The sequence below is a fragment of the Schistocerca gregaria genome, chromosome 3, assembly GCF_023897955.1.
Source record: "Schistocerca gregaria isolate iqSchGreg1 chromosome 3, iqSchGreg1.2, whole genome shotgun sequence".
In the NCBI taxonomy this organism is placed as follows: domain Eukaryota; kingdom Metazoa; phylum Arthropoda; class Insecta; order Orthoptera; family Acrididae; genus Schistocerca; species Schistocerca gregaria.
In genome coordinates, this window is record NC_064922.1 from 344,975,605 (window position 1) to 344,997,331 (window position 21,727).

Sequence of the window (21,727 nt, forward strand, 5' to 3'; positions counted from 1 at the left end):
ATAAAACAAATACATTTTATGTTCATGGTCCTTCATGCACAGTCACTTTACATCTTTGTAGATTACATACCACAGCGCTTCCACGATTAAATATTTTCATACGTGACTATGCACCAACGAAGCTTATGCAACATCAATACTATCTACTTACCTGTGATTGTCAACTGGCAGTTGTGCTGAGTATGTTGGCTCACATACCATAAGACAGTCCATGAGTAAAAATACTTGGAAGTGTTCTCCACTCTTCATTTACCTGTGTTCATGGATCTACATCACCAGTCATGTGCAAGATCTATGAACCTACACCACCACGTTACTAGGACTAGATAAGTGAGTGATTCACGATTTTCAGTCTGTGCAGATTGATCAGCACAGTGCGGATCAATCAGTCCCCTCCATATGCTGTACTGCTTGACATCGTACTTATATGAATGCGAATGTGACTATCTGCTGCACACACAGTCTATTTAGTCAATTCTATTATTTACAACAAATCTGACCGGCCCTGAATTGTATAAGAATTAGTAAACTTAATTACCAGGGACATATCATACCACAGAATTGTTAGAATATAGTCAAATATAAGGAAACTAACCTCTGCACCTGGGGTAATATTTGAGTCACACCCTTGCCTGACATTCCTGTTCAATACATTTGCTCTTTCAGTAGAATATTCAGCAGCAAGGTGTGATCAGATTTTTGCCTATCTGTAAGGTTGCTACCAGGATTGGATCAAGTTCTGTCTAACTTACATGGCAACAGAGGTGAAAAGCAGTAACTAATACCAAATCATCAATAAATATATATACTTATACTTATTCATTAACTCGCAAGAATTGAAACTATCTGAAATGACACGATCTAAAAACTTCAGTGTTCACAATTCACTTGTTTACTCTTGAGGATTATAATTTTGGAAGAATTCATTAACATAAGTAAGCTAATCATTTGCAGCTAATATCATGCTTACTGCAAGGGGATAGAACACGCCATTTAATTCATTTGCAAGACATATAAAAATCTCAAATGTGGGTAAGACATTTTCCCTTGCTGTTACACAAAAAACACAAAATCACTATGCACACAAGACACAATTAACGTGCAGTGAATCCCATAGAAATATTCCTTAATAACTATCTGTGGGAAAAACACATTATTTAGACAATAACAAAATTAATCTAGTCACATATTTAAATACACCCGTTTACATTACTATCTCTTCACATCTTGGTGCAGACAAATTTATTTAATCTTGGGACAAAACTCCGGGATGAGGAATTCTTATAAAAATAAATGTATCTATATATACCAATTATCATTTTTTTGATTTATCTTGTTTAACAAAGAGGATCTAGGGTGCTCTCTGATTAAAACATCATCCCCACCCTCGGACTTTTGCATCATGGACATTTTCCTGGCAACGACTTCTTCCTTTCACAAGCTATTTCTCTTAAAGAAACGACGACTTGTCACACATTTTCATACCAACAATTCTCATTCCTGAGGTTTTGTAGAAGTAGATTTACTCACTCATGTTTTTCTACAACACCAGTTTTGTATGTGTACAGTTGGTGGATGTAGGGTGCAGCCTGTTAATAATCTCTTCAAAAGAACCTATGTAGTTAACCCATGTGGTCTGCCTGTCATCATAGTATGTCCTAATAAATATGTTCAGTTTGTTGAACGTGTACACAATGGGACTAGCATCTGGATGATATTTTGAGGTATGGATTGGCTTACTCCACTGGCGTGCCAGGGAATTTTGACAGCAGTAACTGATTAAGCTGGTTGTGTTTGCAATCAGCAGAGCAAGTGTCCTTCACACTCTTGGAATGCATCCCGCTACTAACTTTTGGATTATGGCCACATTGGCAACGCTTTCAGTAGGGTACAGCTCAGATATTCAGTAAATAAATCTGAAATGGGATAAAATGCACTAAACCCTCGATCATGCTCTTCGAAGGGATCTAAAGACAACTGTTGCGAATACTGATTACAGTTTTGTGGGCAGAATGATTTGCAATTCATTTTTACAACACCAAATAGATATTCTGAACTTTCGACAGGTAATGCTGGACCTTAGTACACTTTACACCGTTCTGTGTACACTAGGAAGTCAGCAATATGTTGCTGTCTTATGCTCACATTTAATGCCATCAAAGAGTCTCCAGCCTTAATGGGTGTACCGCATAAAGTTATTTTCGCACTATGTCAGGACATACACGCACCACCAGTCAGTCTGCGGATTCCGACAATAGAACAGAACACTCTTGACTATGGCATGCTGTTTGGTGAGCTTTTGACTTAGGTTTTGTTGTAATTGTTGTTTTACAATACTCCACTGAGAATATGCACTGTGTAACTTGGCCACATTCATGCACAGGCCTAGATAATGAATTTCTTATGTGATTTGTCGTTCACCAATACCATTTTTAACTCTTCATGTTGCTCAGTAATTTCCTGGGTTTTGTCCAAACCTTCAGGCAGACTCAATAAGGTGTCTGCTACTGTGTTGGATTACCTTGAAATTGTACTCCTGGAGAACTAAAGACCGCACTAAAGACCGCTTTGCTAAACGTGTGTATAACCATCTGATGTTAATAGAAAACTCGGGCCTGATGTCACAATTTTTTTTCAGGTGGGTTCCAACCAGGCAGTAATGAAATTTTCGAAGCGCACACACAAATACAAGAACCTCCAACTGCCAACCCACAGGCCGGTGCGCGATTAATCTGTCATCAGAGAGAAACCAACTGTATGAGGATTGTAAAGCATTTTAGAATTTACTAGTGCCTCTTTAACGTTGTCGAATGCCCATTGAGAGCCCTGAAACCAGTACCACAGCATTCTCTTTCTCGAAAGGTCCAGAGACGTTTCTGTATTGCGTAACTGATTTCATAAGATCTTTCCATGAGAGGGTGCGAGTCCTATGAATTCTTTTAATTGCTTTCTTATATGAGGAGCAGAAAAATTTGCCAGTGCACTTATTTTCGCTCTGTCGTAATATACTATACAATATTATTGGATGACTGAGAAAGTTGATTTGTTCAAGGCCGAACTTAAAGATTATTCAGGCTGGCAGTTACTCCAGCCTGTGAAGCTTAAATGAGTTGCAAATTGTATCGGTGTCATCTGATCGTACTTACGTTGTGATCAATAAATGTCACAAACAACGTCTCTCTATCTAGGATCTCAGGTCTGAGAACTGAGTCAAGAAATATTGCAAATTTCACTACTGCACATTTCAATGAGCAACAGTTAACTGGGCTAGCCATATACTGCGGGGTTGTTTCCAGACTGAATTTTCACTCTGCAGCGGAGTATGAGTGGATCTGAAACTTTCTTCCATATTACCTTTTTGTGGACACCGACGAGGCCTCATGGGCCAACCGCTGTGGTTTCCATCCTATTGGATTATTGTATGGGTCAGCCAGTGTAGATTACCCTGTGGACTTTGTCCCTGATCAAAGTGTTGTCAGCTTTCGTGTGCCAGACGAATCTTAGGTTAAGTAAGATTAATTGGCATGACCACTCAGTCTGGCTCACGTTGCTTGTATTCTTATGTTTAACTTGCCCTAGCTGGACAATTTCCTTTAGGAAAGAGTGCCTTTGGCCTAGTATGCTTCCATCTGTGTTTGTGGTCACAGTTCTTCACACTCGAAATGAAGAGGTTATGGAAATGTCTCGAGTTCCTAGCAAGTATCCTGATTACCTCCCACAAGGTTTCGAGGAAGTTATTAATTGTGTGTCTCCACGGTGCGTTTGTATCGTGGAGCGCTGTTTATGATTCGTAATACCTTCTTGTGTGTGAGTTGCAGACTTGAAGCTTCATGTACCCAGACTGTGTGATTAGACATCAGAAAGACAGGCCAACACTTTAAGACACGGTTCTGGCCCTGACCTGCAGTGGTTCACAGCTTTCACAACAAACCATTCTCAGGACAATCAAGCAGTGACTTGACGCTCATTTCTCTCTTATTACAATCCAATGTTTTTCAAACATTGCATTATTTATTTTGCTTAGGAAACACTGGTGCTAATTCAGCTGTGATACAAAATCAATGCCAGTCCAATGTACAGCTATCTACGAAAGATAACTCGTGATATCTACCTGTTTTGGATTTACCCTTTTACTTAAGCCTGACCAAGGAAGGTGTGGCAAAACACGCCTCTCAACGACCTTCTCTCAACTGCTTTCAGATTGACTTTTGATAAGATAACTGCAGGGTGTTATCATTCTCGGACTGTCGTCGGGCACACTTTTTCCCACGCTCCCATGCAGACTCTTTTCCGCTTCTATGTTCCACAGAACGACACTACGAAAATATTGTTTCCGCTGTGATCCCTCACAAATGTGACTTTACTCATTTCAAGGATTAGGAGAAATCCTCTTGAAAATTTCTGTCTAACTTGAGTTTCAATGTCAATTATAAAAGAACTTGTTTACATGCCCAGATGGCACAGCATTTCAGTACGCCGTTTCTCTGATTTGGGTAGATGCTCCGGCCCCAGATCGAATCCTCCTGTTGGATTGACGTCGAGGATCGATGTGCTGGCCAGCGTGGAAGTGGTCTTTAGGCGATTTCCCACATCAGAATTAGTGAATACCGAAATGCTATCAAACTCCTGCCTCAATTTCACGATTCGCAAGCAGTTACAAAACGTTTACACACATTCACATCAATAACCCCACATACATATAGTTGAGTACACAAATTCGGTCCCAGAGGGGGGTGGGGGGTGGGAAGAGTGGAGAGGGGGAGGAAATCTACAGGGGTGGAAAAAGGAAGAGCATCCCTCGACCATCTGACATTAACATTGCCAAAGCGATTGCGACCACCAAGCCTCCTGTAAGTACATGATAAGGATAAAGGGAAAAAAGAAGGAAACTTGTGTGTGCTAATTTTATCCGTCATTTCTACGTATTTATTTATGTATCTTTTGCTAAATTAATTGTCTGTTAATTCTTATCTGTAACATTTCATTTAAATGAAGTACGACTGTTGCTCCACACAAGTTAAAATCTCGTTCGGTAGAGAATAGTCTTTGGACAAGGGTAGGAGGTGAATCCAGTCACAGTCTGATTGAAATAACCAGCTTGACCTTAGCTTGGAATAATTAGATGAAACCACTGTAAATCTAGATCCGGATGATTAGGATGTGAACAGCGATTCTCCAGGATTTTCTTTCTTTTCCCGTGCCTTTATATAGTGTAGCATTGGGCTCGATTTTTCAGGGTATGGCAAATTTTATTTTGTTTAACTTTGTGGTCAGATGTCCTTTGTGACGCCACAGTCAAAATCACGTAAAGGAAGGAAATCATGTGCGCCATCTGTCATTGAATAGTGTGAACCTGATTCTTTATGCTATCCTACTTCAACTGTATGTGTATTGTATTGTCTGAGGTGGAATTAAAGACTAGCCCAGCATTTGATTTAACGAACGTGCGAAACACCTTAAAAACCACACTCAGGCTGGCCGCAATTGTTAATTCGACACATTGAGTCGATCCGATATATAAGCAGATTAATCTCGAACCTTCAGAACACGAGCAGACTATCTTAATCATTGCATCACCAGCCTCAGTGCTGTCTTATTGAATCGATACTTACCTTCACTAAGTGAAGATCACGAAGGTAGTAATATTAATAAGTCTTATTAATATTACTATCTCTGTGATCTAAATGTATTTCCCCACAAAAAAGATTATGTATACATGCATGTATATATAATATCTTTACTGAAATTCTTTCCGTTTCATATACCACATTCTCGTGCAGTAATACTGCAGGTTCTGAGATAAAGTTGTTTTCCATTTTCCTGCTTTTCCATCACTAGATGAAAAAAAGTTTTAACACCAAGAGAATCTTTAGTGTCCATGTTTCATTAAGATACTCTTCCAGTTTCAGCATTTATTTTATAGCCAGTATTTACTGTCAATATATAACATGTCATTGTCTTTGAGATTTCATTGACAATTTTTATTGACAACTTTATCTGTCAATTTTTCTGTTAAGTTACTACAAAATAGTAACTTACAAATAAGAACTGGCAGTAAAACTGACTATACGAATGAAGTATCATTGTTTATTCTTCCCCACGTTCTCTCTGAGCATTTGGACAGAAGACTGGTACTCTATCAGCTGTAGATCTAACCACTCTCGTGCGAAGTCACCCATTTATTATATATGAGTGTATGTTAGACAGATGGGTTACAGTTTTTCTAAATTCTCTTTTTGGTATTTCATTCATATATCCATTCTTACTGTCAGTTCTTATTGTCAGTTCATATTATCAAATTACATTACCAATTTATATTGTCAATTCTTTCTGCCGATTCTTAATGTAAATTCTAATTGTCAGTTCTTATTTTTAATTTTTATTGGAAATCCTAACTATTAATTTTATAGTCAGTTCTTATTGTCAATTCATGATATCACATTGTCAATTCTTATATCAATTATTATTGACAACTCATATTGACAATTCGTATTGCAATCTCTTCTATTTTATTCATGTGTTTATCCTTCAGAATTATTTTCTGCGTTCTCTTGGATGATACTGGTTGTAGAAACATTCGAAACACAGATAGTCCGAGCACGGCGCAAAGGCAGGTTTCCCACAGTGATATTTCCTTGTATGAAGCTCTCTCGGGAAGAAAACGCCGTTATCAGTTTTGAAGATTTCGCGCAATGGCAATAATATTGCCACAAATCGAGCATAACAGATCTTATTGTCAGGAATTTCACGGAAAACTAATTCAAATGCTTTCCTATGTCTTCTGACATAAATCAGTGGATAAATAACCACGTTACATCAATGTACTTGACTCACACAATAACGGAGTCGCGATGCTAACCGCTAAGCCACCATTTTCTTCTGAGGATAGAGCGTGGTAAAAGGCACAAAAGTGAATTTCACTGATGACGATTTCAGATGATTTTCTCACTCGCCTGACTTTCAATTAGTAGACAAATAAGAACAAGTTCATGTTAATATACTGGAAAACTTTTGTACAGTATTCTTCCTGAGGCAGGAGTACGTAAATGAAAAACAAAAATGACAATGATCATGTTTTGAACATGGGGCTCATGATCAAGAAGCTGCATTGCTAACCAATATGCCCCCAGTTTGTCAGACGATATGGCGCGGTTAAAGGCACATAAAATACCTCGAAAATATCTCAACTTTGACGTATTTTTTTCAGAAACTGTCCAGTTGTTACAAATAACCTGAGGCACATGTTTGCTTATTTTGACCCCCATCCACGTAGTGAACTTCCTGGTAAGTCCGGTTATGCCACTTACAGGGTCGTCTCCTAGGATAAAGTACTGCTTCTTACTTTATGTGGCTGGTACCACTAGAAGGAGCCTGTTAGCTTTTGGATAAGATTGGAACCTTATACTTTGTTGTTATTACATTGCTCAAAACAATTAAGGGAACACAGGTAAAAAGACCGAGTATGATACACCTAATTTGATACAGGCGGTTACTGTTGTCTAATTTCATAGTTTGATATCTTCCATTGCAATGTATGAAACAGCTAAATTATTGCTTCATCAGTCGATTGTGTTATACGTTACAGTATCAGGTGACCCCTACAGGTGGATGTGAGTACCACTGACCCAGTGCCCTTGAGTGAGGTACTCAGCCACATCAACATACCGGAAAATTTTTGTGTAGTTGTCAGTTTTTATTGTCAATTTATATTGTCATTTTTACTGTCAGGTTTTATTGTCAATTTTGTCTGTCAATTTTTCTGTCAGGATTGCTACAAAATAACAGTAATTTAACAATAAGAATTGGGAATAAAAATTGACAACTTGAATGATGTATCATTGTTTAATCATCCCCACATTCTCTCAGCATTTGTACAGAAGACCAGTCCCTCTCCTTCAATTGTTGATCTATCCACCCCCATGTGAATTCACACATTTATTAGTTATGTGTGTATGATATTCAGGCAGGTTACAGTCTTTCTAAATTCTTTCTGGCATTTCATTCTTATATAAATTTGTACTGTCAGTCATTATTGTCAATTCATATTGTCATTCAGGTTGTCAATTTATACTTTCAATTCATAGTGTCAACTGTACTTGAAAATTCTTACTGTCAGTTCTTATTGCCAATCCTTTCTGTCAATTCTTATTTCCAGTTGTGAATTCCTATAGTCAGTTCTTCTTGTCAGTTCATATTGTCAATTCATATTATCAACTATTATATCAATTCTTATTGCCAATTCTTATTATCAATTCTTGTTGCCAGTTAATATTGCCAATTTATATTGCCAACTCTTCTATTTTATTCATATGTTTATTCTTCAGGAACATTTTATACATTCCCTTGGATGATGCTGATTGAAGAAACATCCGTAACACAGATAGTCCAAGCATCATGCTAAGGCAAGTTTGCCTCAGCAACATTTCCTTATATGAATTCACAGGGGTAAAAATGCAGTTATCATGATTGACGATGTCACAGGTTAGTATCAATTTTGCCCCAAATCAGGCATCACTTTTGCGAAAACTTATTCTCACTTCTTATTGTCAGGAATTTCACCAAATGCAAGTAAATGATTTTCTCATTCTACTAACATACAATTAGTAGACAAATAACTACAACTTTATATCAATATACTGGAAAACATTTATGTAGTAATCTTCTACAGGCTTGGGTACATAAATGAAAAATAGAAATAATAAAAAAATCTTGTTTCGAGCATGGGGCGCACAACTAAGGAACTGGGGCGCTAACCACAAGGTCACCATTTTGTCTGAGAATATGACCTGGTAAATGGCACATAAAGTATCTCGGAAATACCTCAACTTTGACTGTTGTTACTTCAGAAGTTGTCAAGTGTCCACGAATAAGACAAGACACGTGTTCACTTATTTTGACGTATCTTCCACTGGAAAGTGGGGTTATGGCACTTGGAGTGTTTTTCTTGGAAGATAAAGCACCTCTTCTCACTGTATCTGGCTGGTCACAACAGGAGGAACCTGTTTTTTTTCGGATAACATTGGTTCTAATACACCGCTCAAAAGAATTAGGGGAGCATACGTATAAAAATCCAAAATCTCTTTTGATACAGGCAATACCTGTTACCTAATTGCATTGCTTGAGATCTTCACTTATTGTCAGTTCTTTCTGTCAGTTCCTATTGTCAGGAATTTCACAGAAAACAATTTCAAATGATTTTCTCGTTCTTATTACATAGAATTAGTTGACAAATAAGGGCAAAATTATATCAGTATACTGGATAAAATTTTTGTAGTAATCTTTCTGAGACATAGAAACACAAAGGAAGAACAAAAATTTAAATAACCATGTTTCCAACATGTGACGCAAACTTAAGGATCCTCAAATCTCACCAGTATACTACCATTTTGTCTGATGACATCTTGCGGTAAAAGACACATAAAGTACCTCGAAAATATTCAACTTTGACTGTCATTTTTTCAGAAATAGTCCGGTATCAACGAATAAGCCAAGACATATGTTCGCTTATTTGGACCCATCTTCCACAGAGTGAAGTTTATGGGAAATCGGGTTAGGGCACTTCGAGTGTTTTCCTGGTAAGGTAAAGTACCACTTCTCACTGCCTGTGGCTGGTTACACCAGGAGGAAGCTGTTGGCTTTCGGGCAACATTGGTTCTAGCGGCAATCTTATGCTTCGTTGTTAATACACTGCTCAAAAGAATTAGAGAACACAGGTACAAAAATCCAGTATGTTAAGTCTATTTTCAAACAGGCAGTACCTATTGTCTTATTGCATAACTTGAGGTCTTCGTTTACCATGTATGCAACAAGTAATGTCATGCTCCATCAGTTGATTGTATTAGGCATTACAGTATCAGGTGACTGCACCAGAAGGAAGTGAGTACTGGTGACACAGTGTCCTTGTGTGAGGTACTCATATGTATCAATACACTGGAAAACGTTTGTGCAGTTGTCATTTCTTATTGTGAAGTATATTGTTAATTTTAGTGTCAATTTTTATTGTTAGTATTTATTGCCGAGATTTACTGTTAATTTTTATCGTAAATTTTGATCTTTAATTTTTACTGTCAGTTGTTACTGTCAATTTTTATCGCTAATTTTATAGCCAATTTTTTGCTGCCAATTTTTACTGCAAATTTTTATTGCTACATATTAGGCAATCTTTTAATGCCAATGTTTTTTGCAATTTTTTGCTGCATTATAGATTAACAAATTTAATTGTCAATTTTTATTGCCAGTTTTTATTTTCATTTTTTGTGAATTTTTATTGTAAAGTTTACCTTAAAATAATAACTAAACATTGATAAGTTCCAATAAAAATTGACAAAATTAATTATGTACTTCGTTCTTTCCCACATTCTCTCAGCATTTGCACAGAAGACCCATCCTCACTGTTTTCAGCTGCAGATCAATCCACTCCTGTGCAATGTCGCACATTTATTATACATGTGTGTGTGTAAAGCAGACAAGAACAGTGTAGTGTTTTTAAATTCTCTTTTTGCTATTTCATTCTAGCACGAGTTCTACGTGACAATTCTTATTGTCATTTCAATAAAATTGTCAATTTACATTGTCAGTTCATATTGTCAGTTCTTAGTCAGTTCATATTGTCAATTCATGTATCAACTCTTATTGCCAATTCTTATTTCCAACTATTCTATTTTATTCATATGTTTATTCTTCAGAAATATTTTGTGCATTCGCTTAGATAATATCGATTGAAGAAACATTCAAAATACAGAAAGTCCGGGCATTGCACGAAGGAAACTTTACCATGGTGGAATTTCCTTTTATGAATCTCACATGAGAACAAAACGGCCTGATCATTCTTGAAGATTTCGCCTGTTGGAAAATAATTTTGCCGCAAATCAAGCATTACAGATCACTTTTGCAAAAACTATAATATCACTTCTTATTGTCAGTCCGTGTTGTCAGGAATTTCACCGAAAACAACTTCAAATGATTTTCTCATTAATTTGACATACAATTAATAGGCGAATAAAGAGCAAGTAATATCAGTATACTGGATAACATTTGTGCAGTAATCTTCTACAGGGATGAGTATATAAATGAAAAATAAAATATGGCGCAAAATTAAGAAGTTGCGATGCTAACTATTATGCCTCCATTTTGTCTGAGGATATGGCGCGGTTAAAGGCACATAAACTACCTTGAAAATATTCAACTTTGACTCGTTTTTTCAGAAACTGTCTAGTATCTACGAATAAGCCCAGACACGTGCTTGCTTCTTTTGACCCCTCTAGCACTCAGTGAATTTCTTGGTAAATCTGGTTATGGCACTTGGAGCATTCTCCTCATAAGGTAAAGCACCGCTTCTCATTGTCTGTGGCTGGTCACACTAAACTGAACCTGTTAGCTTTTGGATTACATCGTTCTATCGGCAATCGTATGCTTCCTTGTTAATACACTGCTCAAAAGAGTTGAGAGAACACAGATACAAAAATCCAGTATGTCAAATCTATTTTGATTCATAATTGTATAGCTTGAGACCTTCGATTGCAATGTATGCAACAACTAAAGTCATGCTTTATTAGTGTATTGTGCCATGCATTACAGAATCACATGACCTCTGCAGAAGTAAGTACTTGTGGCCCAGTGCCCTTGAGTGAGATACTCAGACGTTTCGACATACTGGAAAACTTTTGAGTATTGTCAATTTTTACTGTCGTTTTTATTGTCAATCAACTCTTATTCCCAATTCATAAGGCCGACCTTAACATTTTATTCGTATGTTTATCCTTCAGGAATATTTTATGCTTTGCCTTGTATAGTACCAATCGTAGTTCGAGCACTGTGCGGAGGCAGGGTTGCCCCATTGACCTTTCCTTGTATGAATCTGACACGAGATGAAAACGTCGTCATCATTGTTAAAGAATTAGCACGTTGGCAATAATGTCTCCTAGAAACAAACATAACGGACTATTCTTGCGACAACTTATTGTGAGTTCTTACTACCAGGAATTTCGCCGAAAAGAACATTAAATAATTTTGTCATTCATCTGTCACACGATTAGTAGACGAATAAGGACAATGCTACATCAGTATACTGGCAAATGTTTGTTTAGTAATCTTCCCCAGACCTGGATATGTAAACGACAAACAGAAATAAAAATCATCATGTTTCGAAAACGGAGCGTTAAATTAAGAAGCCATGACACTAAACCTCCATTTTTTTTTCAGAAACAGTCCACTATCCACGAATAAGCTGAGAAAGGTGTTCCGTTATTTTCATTCCTCTTCCACTGAGTGAACTGAGGAAATCGGGTTATGGCACTTGGAGTGTTTTCCTCGTAAGGTAAAGTACCGCACTACAGTATCAGGTAGCCCCTCCAGAAAGAAGTGAGTGCCAGTGACCCAGTCAGTGTCCTTGAGTGAGGTAAACAGACGTCAGATGTCATTTGAGGACATTGCAATGTGACATTTTAATGCAGTGCAAGTGTGTTTTATCCAAGGAGTATGGATTTCGTCATACTGCTGCAGGTGCCATTGCCTCTTCACCTGGGCTCGCTAAACAGAGGCCGGTAAGTGTACAAGGTGATCTGGATAAGATCGACGACGCATTGTAGCCCCCACGTGAAGACCGATATCTGGCCACATATTCGTTGACGCGTCATACGGTTACCACCAGAGCACTGGAAGACGAGCTCAGAAGGGTCACTGGAGCCGCTGTGTCCGATCAGGGTGTTAGGAACTGATGACAAGAAAGGACTTCACGACCCAGAAGGCCCGTCAGAGCACCGTTGTGGCATTTATGCCATACCGTGCCCCGTTTTTGTTCGTACATTACATTACAGGCCGCATTGTATAGAGCATAACTGCGTCAGTAGCCGGTAGTTGGTAGTCGACCTCAAACCACGCGACGCCAGATGGTGACGTACTGTGGGAACAGCGGAACGTTAGAGAGGCTTACAATGCTGGAGCAGCGGAGAGTAGCTGTTCGGGCTGGGAGCCAAACCGCATGTCGCTCACAATTTGCTTTTGCAGATTAGTATTACATTTTAACTTCCACCCATACCGGTGGTCGCACTTGTGCTTAGAAAGATAATTTAATAATTATAACTACTTCACTAATTCTTACTAGAAAAGTTAGATATTTTGATTAGGACCAATCAGAAACGAGCAGGAGGAGACAGGCGTGAAACGGTGGTTAAGCGTCTCCAAGGGTCGCGGTCGGGACTGTAGTGTGTACAGCCGTGTGTTGTAAGTGATAGGACACTGAGTGGCACTGAAACGTTTCGTGTGATATTATCGGAAGATACATAGACTAAGCACAATGTGTGCAATGAGACTGTTATTCACGCAGTTCAGGAAATATTTCAAGATTCATAATGTCCTTTTACTGGCTTGCTGTGTCTGCAGGCTATTCACTGCAAAGTTTGTAAAATTTTAAAATGCGTCGTAATGGAGATCATTATCATTTAATTTCCAAAAAGTTTATTTTAGTAATTTGTTTATTAATTGCTCGTAATCTACTTACGAATGTTGAAATGGGAGTACAATCGTGCGCTTATGCTTGGCGATCGTTGCATCACCGAACTGGCTACTTACAAATAATTTAACGGGCTGAAAAATATCCAAAAGATTTTTTTGTTACAGGGGTACAAGGCTCTGCAATCAGTTACTAAAATAAAGTCGAATATAATTTAAAGAGATTATTATTTCACCATAAAATTTATCGCACAATGGCTGATACAACCTTCTAGTACCAAGGTTCGAACAAGAAGAAGGAAGACTGACTATCAATAACTTTTTAACAAAATAAAATCGAAATTTTCACAAATAATTACTACACTACTGGCCATTAAAATTGCTACATCACGAAGATGACGTGCTACAGACGCGAAATTTAACCGACAGGAAGAAGATGCTGTGATAGGCAAATGATTAGCTTTACAGAGCGTTCACACAAGGTTGGCGCCGGTGGCGACACCTACAACGTGCTGACATGACGACAGTTTCCAACCGATTTCTCATACACAAACAGAAGTTGACTGGCGTTGCCTGGTGAAACGTTGTTGTGAAGCTTCGTGTAAGGAGGAGAAATGCGTACCATCACGTTTCCGACTTTGATAAAGGTAAGATTGCAGCCTATCGCGATTGCGGTTTATCGTATTGCGACATTGCTGCTCGCGTTGGTCGAGATCCAATTACTGTTAGCAGAATATGGAATCGGTGACTTCTGGAGGGTTATACGGAACGCCGTGCTGCATTTCAACGTCCTCGTATCACTAGCAGTCGAGATGACAGGCATCTTATCAGCATGGCTGTAACGAATCGCGCAGCCACGTCTCGATCCCTGAGTCAACAGATGGGCACGTTTGCAAGAGAACAACTGCGCGAACAGTTCGACGACGTTTGCAGCAGCATGGATTATCAGCTCCGAGACCATGGCTGCCGTTACCCTTGACGCTGCATCACAGACAGGAGCGCCTGGGATGGAGTACTCGACGACGAACCTGGGTGCACGATTGGCAAAACATAATTTTTTTTCGGATGAATCAAGGTTCTGTTTACAACATCATGATGGTCGCATCCGTGTTTGGCGACATCGCGATGAACGCGCATTGGAAGCGTATATTCCTCATTGCCACACTGGCGTATAAGCCGTCGTGATGGTATGGGGTGCCATTGATTACACGCCTCAGTCCCCTCTTTTTCGCATTAACGGCACTTTGAACAGTGGACGTTACATTTCAGATGTGTTACGACCCCCTTCATTTGATCCCTGCGAAGCTCTACATTTCAGCTGGATAATGCATGACCACATGTTTCAGGTCCTGTACGGGCCTTTCTGCAAACAGAAAATGTTCGACTGCTGCCCTGACCAGCACGTTCTCCAGATCTCTCATCAATTGAAAACGTCTGGTCAATGGTGGCAGAGCATCTCGCTCGTCACAATGCGCCAGTCACTACTCTTGATGAACTGTGGTATAGTGTTGAAGCTGCATGGGCAGCTGTACCTGTACACGCCATCGAAGCTCTGTTTGACTCAATGTCTAGGCGTATCAAGGCCGTTATTACGGTCAGAGGTGGTTGTTCTGGGTACTGATTTCTCAGTCTGGAACCGCGCGACCGCTACGGTCGCAGGTTCGAATCCTGCCTCGGGCATGGATGTGTAGGATGTCCTTAGGTTAGTTAGGTTTAAGTAGTTCTAAGTTCTAGGGGACTGATGATCTCAGAAGTTAAGTCCCATAGTGCTCAGAGTCATTTGAACTATCTCTCGTTGGTCACATACTGAGCAAGTGTCAGTTTTGAGGTACCTAAAACCTATGTTGTAGTGGGTCACGAAAATTAGTCGATATTGTACGTACTTCACAAGCTTTGCAGGATTTTTTTCTGAATATAACAGGTATTCTTCTGTTGAATCTAATCGTTTGCTGTGAAGAATCCCATAGTGTGGTTTGCGGCCTCTCAGTGACTGTATAAATTGATGCCCTTCAGATACGGATTCCCCATTAAGTTGGTTTGATCCACAGTCTGGGCAGTAAACATACGAGTGTTTCTGCTCAAGTTACAGAGAAAAACTCCTAGTCCAGCCTTCTTCGATTGCGCAACGCGACGCAGTTTTATATCGATCGGTCTTTGCATTATTAGCCTACTGGCTACTAAAATTGCTACACCAAGACGAAAGGCAGACGATAAACGGGTATTCATTGGACAAATATATTATACTAGAACTGACATGTGATTACATTTTCACGCAATTTGGGCTAATAGATCCTGAGAAATCAGTACGCAGAACAGCCACCTCTGGCCGTAATAAAGGCCTTGATACACCTGGGCATTGAGTCAAACAGAGCTTTGATGGCGTGTACAGGTACGGCTGCTCATGCAGCTTCAACACCATACCACAGGTCATCAAGAGTATTGTGACGAGCGAGTTGCTCTGCCACCATTGACCAGACGTTTTCAATTGGTGAGAGATCTAGAGAATGTGCTGGCCAGGGCAGCAATCGAACATTTTCTGTATCCATAAAGGCCCGTACAGGACCTGCAACATGCGATCGTGCATTATCCTGCTGAAATGTAGGGTTTCGCAGGGATCGAATGAAGGATAGACCCACGGGTCGTAACACATCTGAAAGGTATCGTCCACTATTCAAAGTGCCGTCAGTGCTAACAAGAGGTGATTGAGACGTGTAACCAATGGCACCCCATACCATCACGCCGCGTGATACGCCAGTATAGAGATGACGATACACACTTCCAATATGCGTTCACCGCGATGTCGCCAAACACGGATGCGACCATCATGATGCTGTAAACAGGATCTGGATTCATCCGAAAAAATTACGTTTTTCCATTCGTGCACCCAGGTTCGTCGTTGAGTACACCATCGCAGGTGCTCGTGTCGGTGATGCAGTGTCAAGGGCAACCGCAGCCATGGTCTCCGAGCTGATAGTCCATCCTGCTCGAAACGTCGTCGAACTATTCGTGCAGATGGCTGTTGCCTTGCAAACGTCCCCATCTGTTGACTCAGGGATCGAGACGTGGCTGCACGATCCGTTACAGCCATGTGGATAAGATGCCTATCATCTCGACTGCTAGTGATACCAGGCCGTTGGGATCCAACACGGCGTTCCGTAATACCCTCCCGAAGCCACTGATTCCATATTCTGCTAACAGTCATTGGATCTCGACCAACGCGAGCAGCAATGTCGCGGTACGATAAACTGCAATCGCGATAGGGTACAATCCGACCTTTATCAAAGTCGGAAACGTGATGTTACGCATTTCTCCTCCTTACAAGTCGCATCACAACAACGTTTCGCCAGGCAACGCCAGTCAACTTCAGTTTGTGTATGAGAAATCGGTTGGAAACTGTCGTCATGTCAGCACGTTGTAGGTGTCGCCACCGGCGCCAACCTTGTGTGAACGCTCTGTAAAGCTAATTAGTTGCCTATCACAGCATCTTCTTCCTGTCGGTTAAATTCCGCGTCTGTAGCACGTCATCTTCGTGATGTAATCATGTGAAAATTGAAGATGTAACGCCTAAGAATCCAAATGTAAACGAGACAGAAGGAAAATAATAAGTAAACAGTTCATTATTTCAATACTATTCGGCGTAACTGTTAACACATGTATATAATTTTGAGATGACACGCTCATTGCCTTCATCGTAAAAGTTGTGTTATGGCAACATTTCAAATTTATAAATTTAGTCAGTAATTATATGAAATATTGGCAATCAGACTTGTTGTCACTGGAAGCCGTTAGATGCGCAACCTACAGCTGGGATTCTGCCCTGGTTTAGCCGTGTCGTAGATTAACCGTATGTTATAGAACTAATTCAGTTACTATACTTAGGACAGCTGAAAACAACGTCTGTGCTAGTGTGAAAAGAAATAAACTGAAGAGTAAAAGTAGTAGGAGTGCATTTGATCTAAATATGGTTCTCGAAACTATGGTCGGATCTGTTATAAAAGGAAACTTTATCATTACTATACGAGCTCGTACGTTACCAGTTTAGCATATAGCGGTGAGATACGGACCATTAATGGGAGTGTAATGCAGATACCGAAAGATGCATGTTGGGAATCAGTAGGAGGGGCAGGAAATCAAACAAACAAATGACCCAAGCAACAGAAAATGATGGATGTACTAAAGTCAAGTGTGTCGGACATGTAGACAATTCCGTGGATGATGGATGCACAAAGGAAGTTGTTGGTTTGGTTCCTCGAGCTAAGAAGAGACTGGAATGACGACATGGAAGTAGGATAGACGTCTTTGCATGAGCAACGTGGATGGGAATACCTGGAGACCCATGGAGAAGTCTGGAGGAGATCTTTACCCCACTAATGTGTATCGAATTGATGATGATGATGATTGCACTAGTTTTGTAGTACAATCATCATCATCATCAATTCGATATAGACTTCTGTCAGTAACTTCTGCATACCAAAATAGTCTTTCTGGATGCGAGGGAATAAAAGTTCTCAGTGACTCTGGGATCATAATACTGTATACATTAAAAGCAGCCTCGTTTCACTAGACTATTCAACGCGCCACACTGATGCTATTGATAATCTTGCTAAATATGTTTTGGGGCCCGCATTGCACCTCTCATCGAATCTGAAGACAATTTTCTGTCCTACCAGTGGCAGTATTCTTGCGTTCGTGGTTTCAGCAAATTTCCCCAATTAGTCAGCTGCAATGAGTGTGCGAATCACAACCAAGGCCTCCGACATTATTGTATTCGTGTAGACGTGCAAAATTGTTTTGCATGTGTACGTATGCCTGATACGAAACATTTTATGTGGAGTACGATTTCATATCGATAGCGGCATGAAAACAGACAACTCATCATAAGCACTCAAATAGCTGATGTTATCTAGCGGTCTATGTTGGAACTGTCTTTTAATTGCTGATAAAAAATCGTCAAGGCTGCAGCAAATCGAAGTCCAAATGTATCACTGACCTGGCTATCAAGACGGGCATCAGATTTACCGCACCACGACAGTTTGCTGATTAAAGTTAATTACATTGGGCTGAAGTAGTGGGTCGTTATAATAAAGCAGTCGTGTTGCAAATTTTGTAGTTGTTGCATTCAGCCAGTTCGAGAATATTGCAGGGAAATTTACATGACAATCTTCGGCATAAAGACGACGCCCTTTTCTAGTACAAAAGCTTCGAGAACCTTATTCGAAGCTATCACTAAAATTACACCACTGGCCATTACAATTGCTACACCAAGAAGAAATACAGATGATAAACGGGTACTTATTGGACAAATATATTATACTAGAACTGACATGTGATTACACTTTCACGCAATTTGGGTGCATAGATCCTGAGAAATCAATACCCAGAGCAACCACTTCTGGCCATATATACGTCCTTGATACGCCTGGGCATTCAGTCAAACAGAGCTTGGATGGCGCGTACAGGTACAGCTGCCTATGCAGCTTTAACACGATACCACAGTTCATCAAGAATAGTGACCGGCGTATTGTGACGAGCCAGTTGCTCGGCCACCACTGACCAGACGTCCTCAATTGGTGAGAGATCTGGAGAATGTGCTGGCCAAGGCAGCAGTCAAATATTTTCTGTATCCAGGAAGGTCTGTACAGGACCTGCAATGTACATAATGTACACATACATACCACCTAATGACACGTGGCAAAATGCCCCCTTACCGGACGTACCTCATTCTGGAATTTATATAGGGAACTACAACAGTCATCATGAAATGTGGGTTACCGAACAAATGATTCGAACGGAGAAGCTCTTACAGTTTGAATCGAAAATCACTACCACCACCTCTCATACCCGATGGCAGGCTGATACAAACCCAGGTCTCTGTACTTTAACAACTGATCAACAACACACCCCAGTAACCCACACAAAGAAGGTGTTATGAGGTTTCCCTCACAGTCAACACAGACCAGTGCTCGTAGCCATCGGAAATCAGACTCCTCCAATCAGATGTGTCCAAAAACCAAGGAGGAACTTCAACAAAACCAACTGGATGTCTTATGCAAAAGAAGTTGATGGACATCTCCGCTGGATCCCAGCGACATTAGAAAATTACAAGCGCTTTGTTGGTGTCATTAGCGGTGCAGAAAACCGCAATGTACCACGTGGTTTCAAGAAGGAATATATTCCCTGCTCGAACAAAGAGACGGAAGAGCTCTGCAAGAAATACGAAGCTCGTGGTGACCCAGAGGCCCGCAACAAGGTACTCCAGTCTCTTAACAGCCAAAGGAAAGAAAGACGGTTGACAATTACCAAAGAACTGGGATTCACTCACTCAAGCCGACACGGTTCCTGCTCAGACGACTAGGGCAGCATCACCAAAAATCAGCCAGAAACCACAGATCGCCCCATCGCGCATTGCACAACACATCAAGATACGAGCAGACAATGTCTCCCTGGTCAGCAGCAGCACAAGAAGTTTACAAGAAGTGCTATACTCGTAGATGGCACCCTCGACGGAAGGTCAACATTCAGCTCTCCTTTTACTGACAGCGAAGTTGAGAAAGCCTTAAGATGCCTAAAGCTAAGGAAAGCAGCAGGTCTAGATCGAGTGTTCCTAGAATTTATGATCCATCTTGGCGAAAATGGAAAGACATGGCTACGAAGATTCTTTACAGACTACTTGTGGAACGGTCAGGTACCGGCAGATTTTAAGATAGCAAAAACCCTTGCAATCCGCAAACCAGAAAAACCGAAAGACGATTACTCAAGCTATCGTTCAGTTGCGCTTCTCAGTGTCTCCTACAGACTACAGGAACGGCTAATCTACAATAGGATCTGTCAAACAGTTGACAGCAAAGTGCCTTCCTACCAAGCAAGCTTCAGGCAAAACCTCAGCTGCTGTGAGCAAGTATTGGCGCTCACTTCATGTATCGAAGCTGGTTTCCGGAAAGGGCTGAAAACGTCAGTAGAATTTGTAGATCTAACTGCTGCTTACGACACTGTGTGGCAGGACGGACTAATGTTAAAGCTAAAGCGAACTGTTCTACGCTTAAGACTAACAGCACTGCTGTCCAACATGCTGAAATACCGATATTTCCGAGTCTGTCTACATGACAAAACGAGCAAGTCATATAAACTTAAGAATGGCCTACCACAAGGATCTGTCCTTGACTCACTATTCTTCAGCCTGTACATGAGTGACTTCCAGAAGCTATATCTAGGACGTTCTGCTACGCTGAAGATACCGCCTTTGCGTATCAAAGCAAGCACCTAGAGGAGGGAGAAAATGTGCTCACACAAGGCCCTAGAGTGCTTGATGACTAATACAGAAATTGGAGATTGTGCCCTAACCCTACAAAAACTGAAGTGACGGCTTTCCACCTCAACAACCGATTAACAAACCAGCCACTAAACGTCACCTTCTGTAACCCTTATTCATCTTCAGGCGGTAATGCAGGATCTTACATTCGTGAAAGCGGTGGTTCCCTGCTTTCAGAACTGACATACTCTCACACAAAAAATTCCTATATATGTAACAGTTAAGGAATTTCTTCCTCCTCACATCGGACCTCGTGATAGAGTGGTAAAGCTAGTGACTGAAAACCGAAACGCCTCTGGATGGAACGCCGAAATGACCCTACACATCGCTCACAATCGGAGATACTTCAAGAGTTAATTTATCATTGGCTGTCCCATAAAGAAAATCAAAGGAATTTAGTATTATCAATATATATGTATAAGTGACTAAAAGTTAAGTCCACTGATTTTTTTTCATTTTTTATTCTCCTTTCTATAAGTATACTGCAAAGTAGTTTAACAATCAAGAAATGTGCATCTATATTAACTGAATAATAATATTTGTAATAATAATCCCGAAGGAGTAAAGAATAGATTGAAGCTGATGTAAGTTTTCGGAACAGAAAGGAACCCTACCACACATTAAATATAGATGAATAGCTCTGAATATCAAGGAATTTTACAAATGGTATGATGAGGTCGCCGAAATAATTCACCTGTAGACAGAGAAACAATATTAGTTAATGAAATACAGATATTACAGATATGATCAGTTCACTTTCAGAAAACAACAAATTCAATACTTACTGGAGGGAGAAGATGACAAGTGAGAAAACAGTCCGATGAGATTGATCAATGATAACAAAGTTAACCTGATGATGCGTCACTGTAAAGCTGGAAGAGAAGCAATATAATGTTTACTGCATCGCGACATCATTATAAGCTTACTCTTCTTCACTTACTAGAAACCGGAGGTAGATAGTAACTGCGG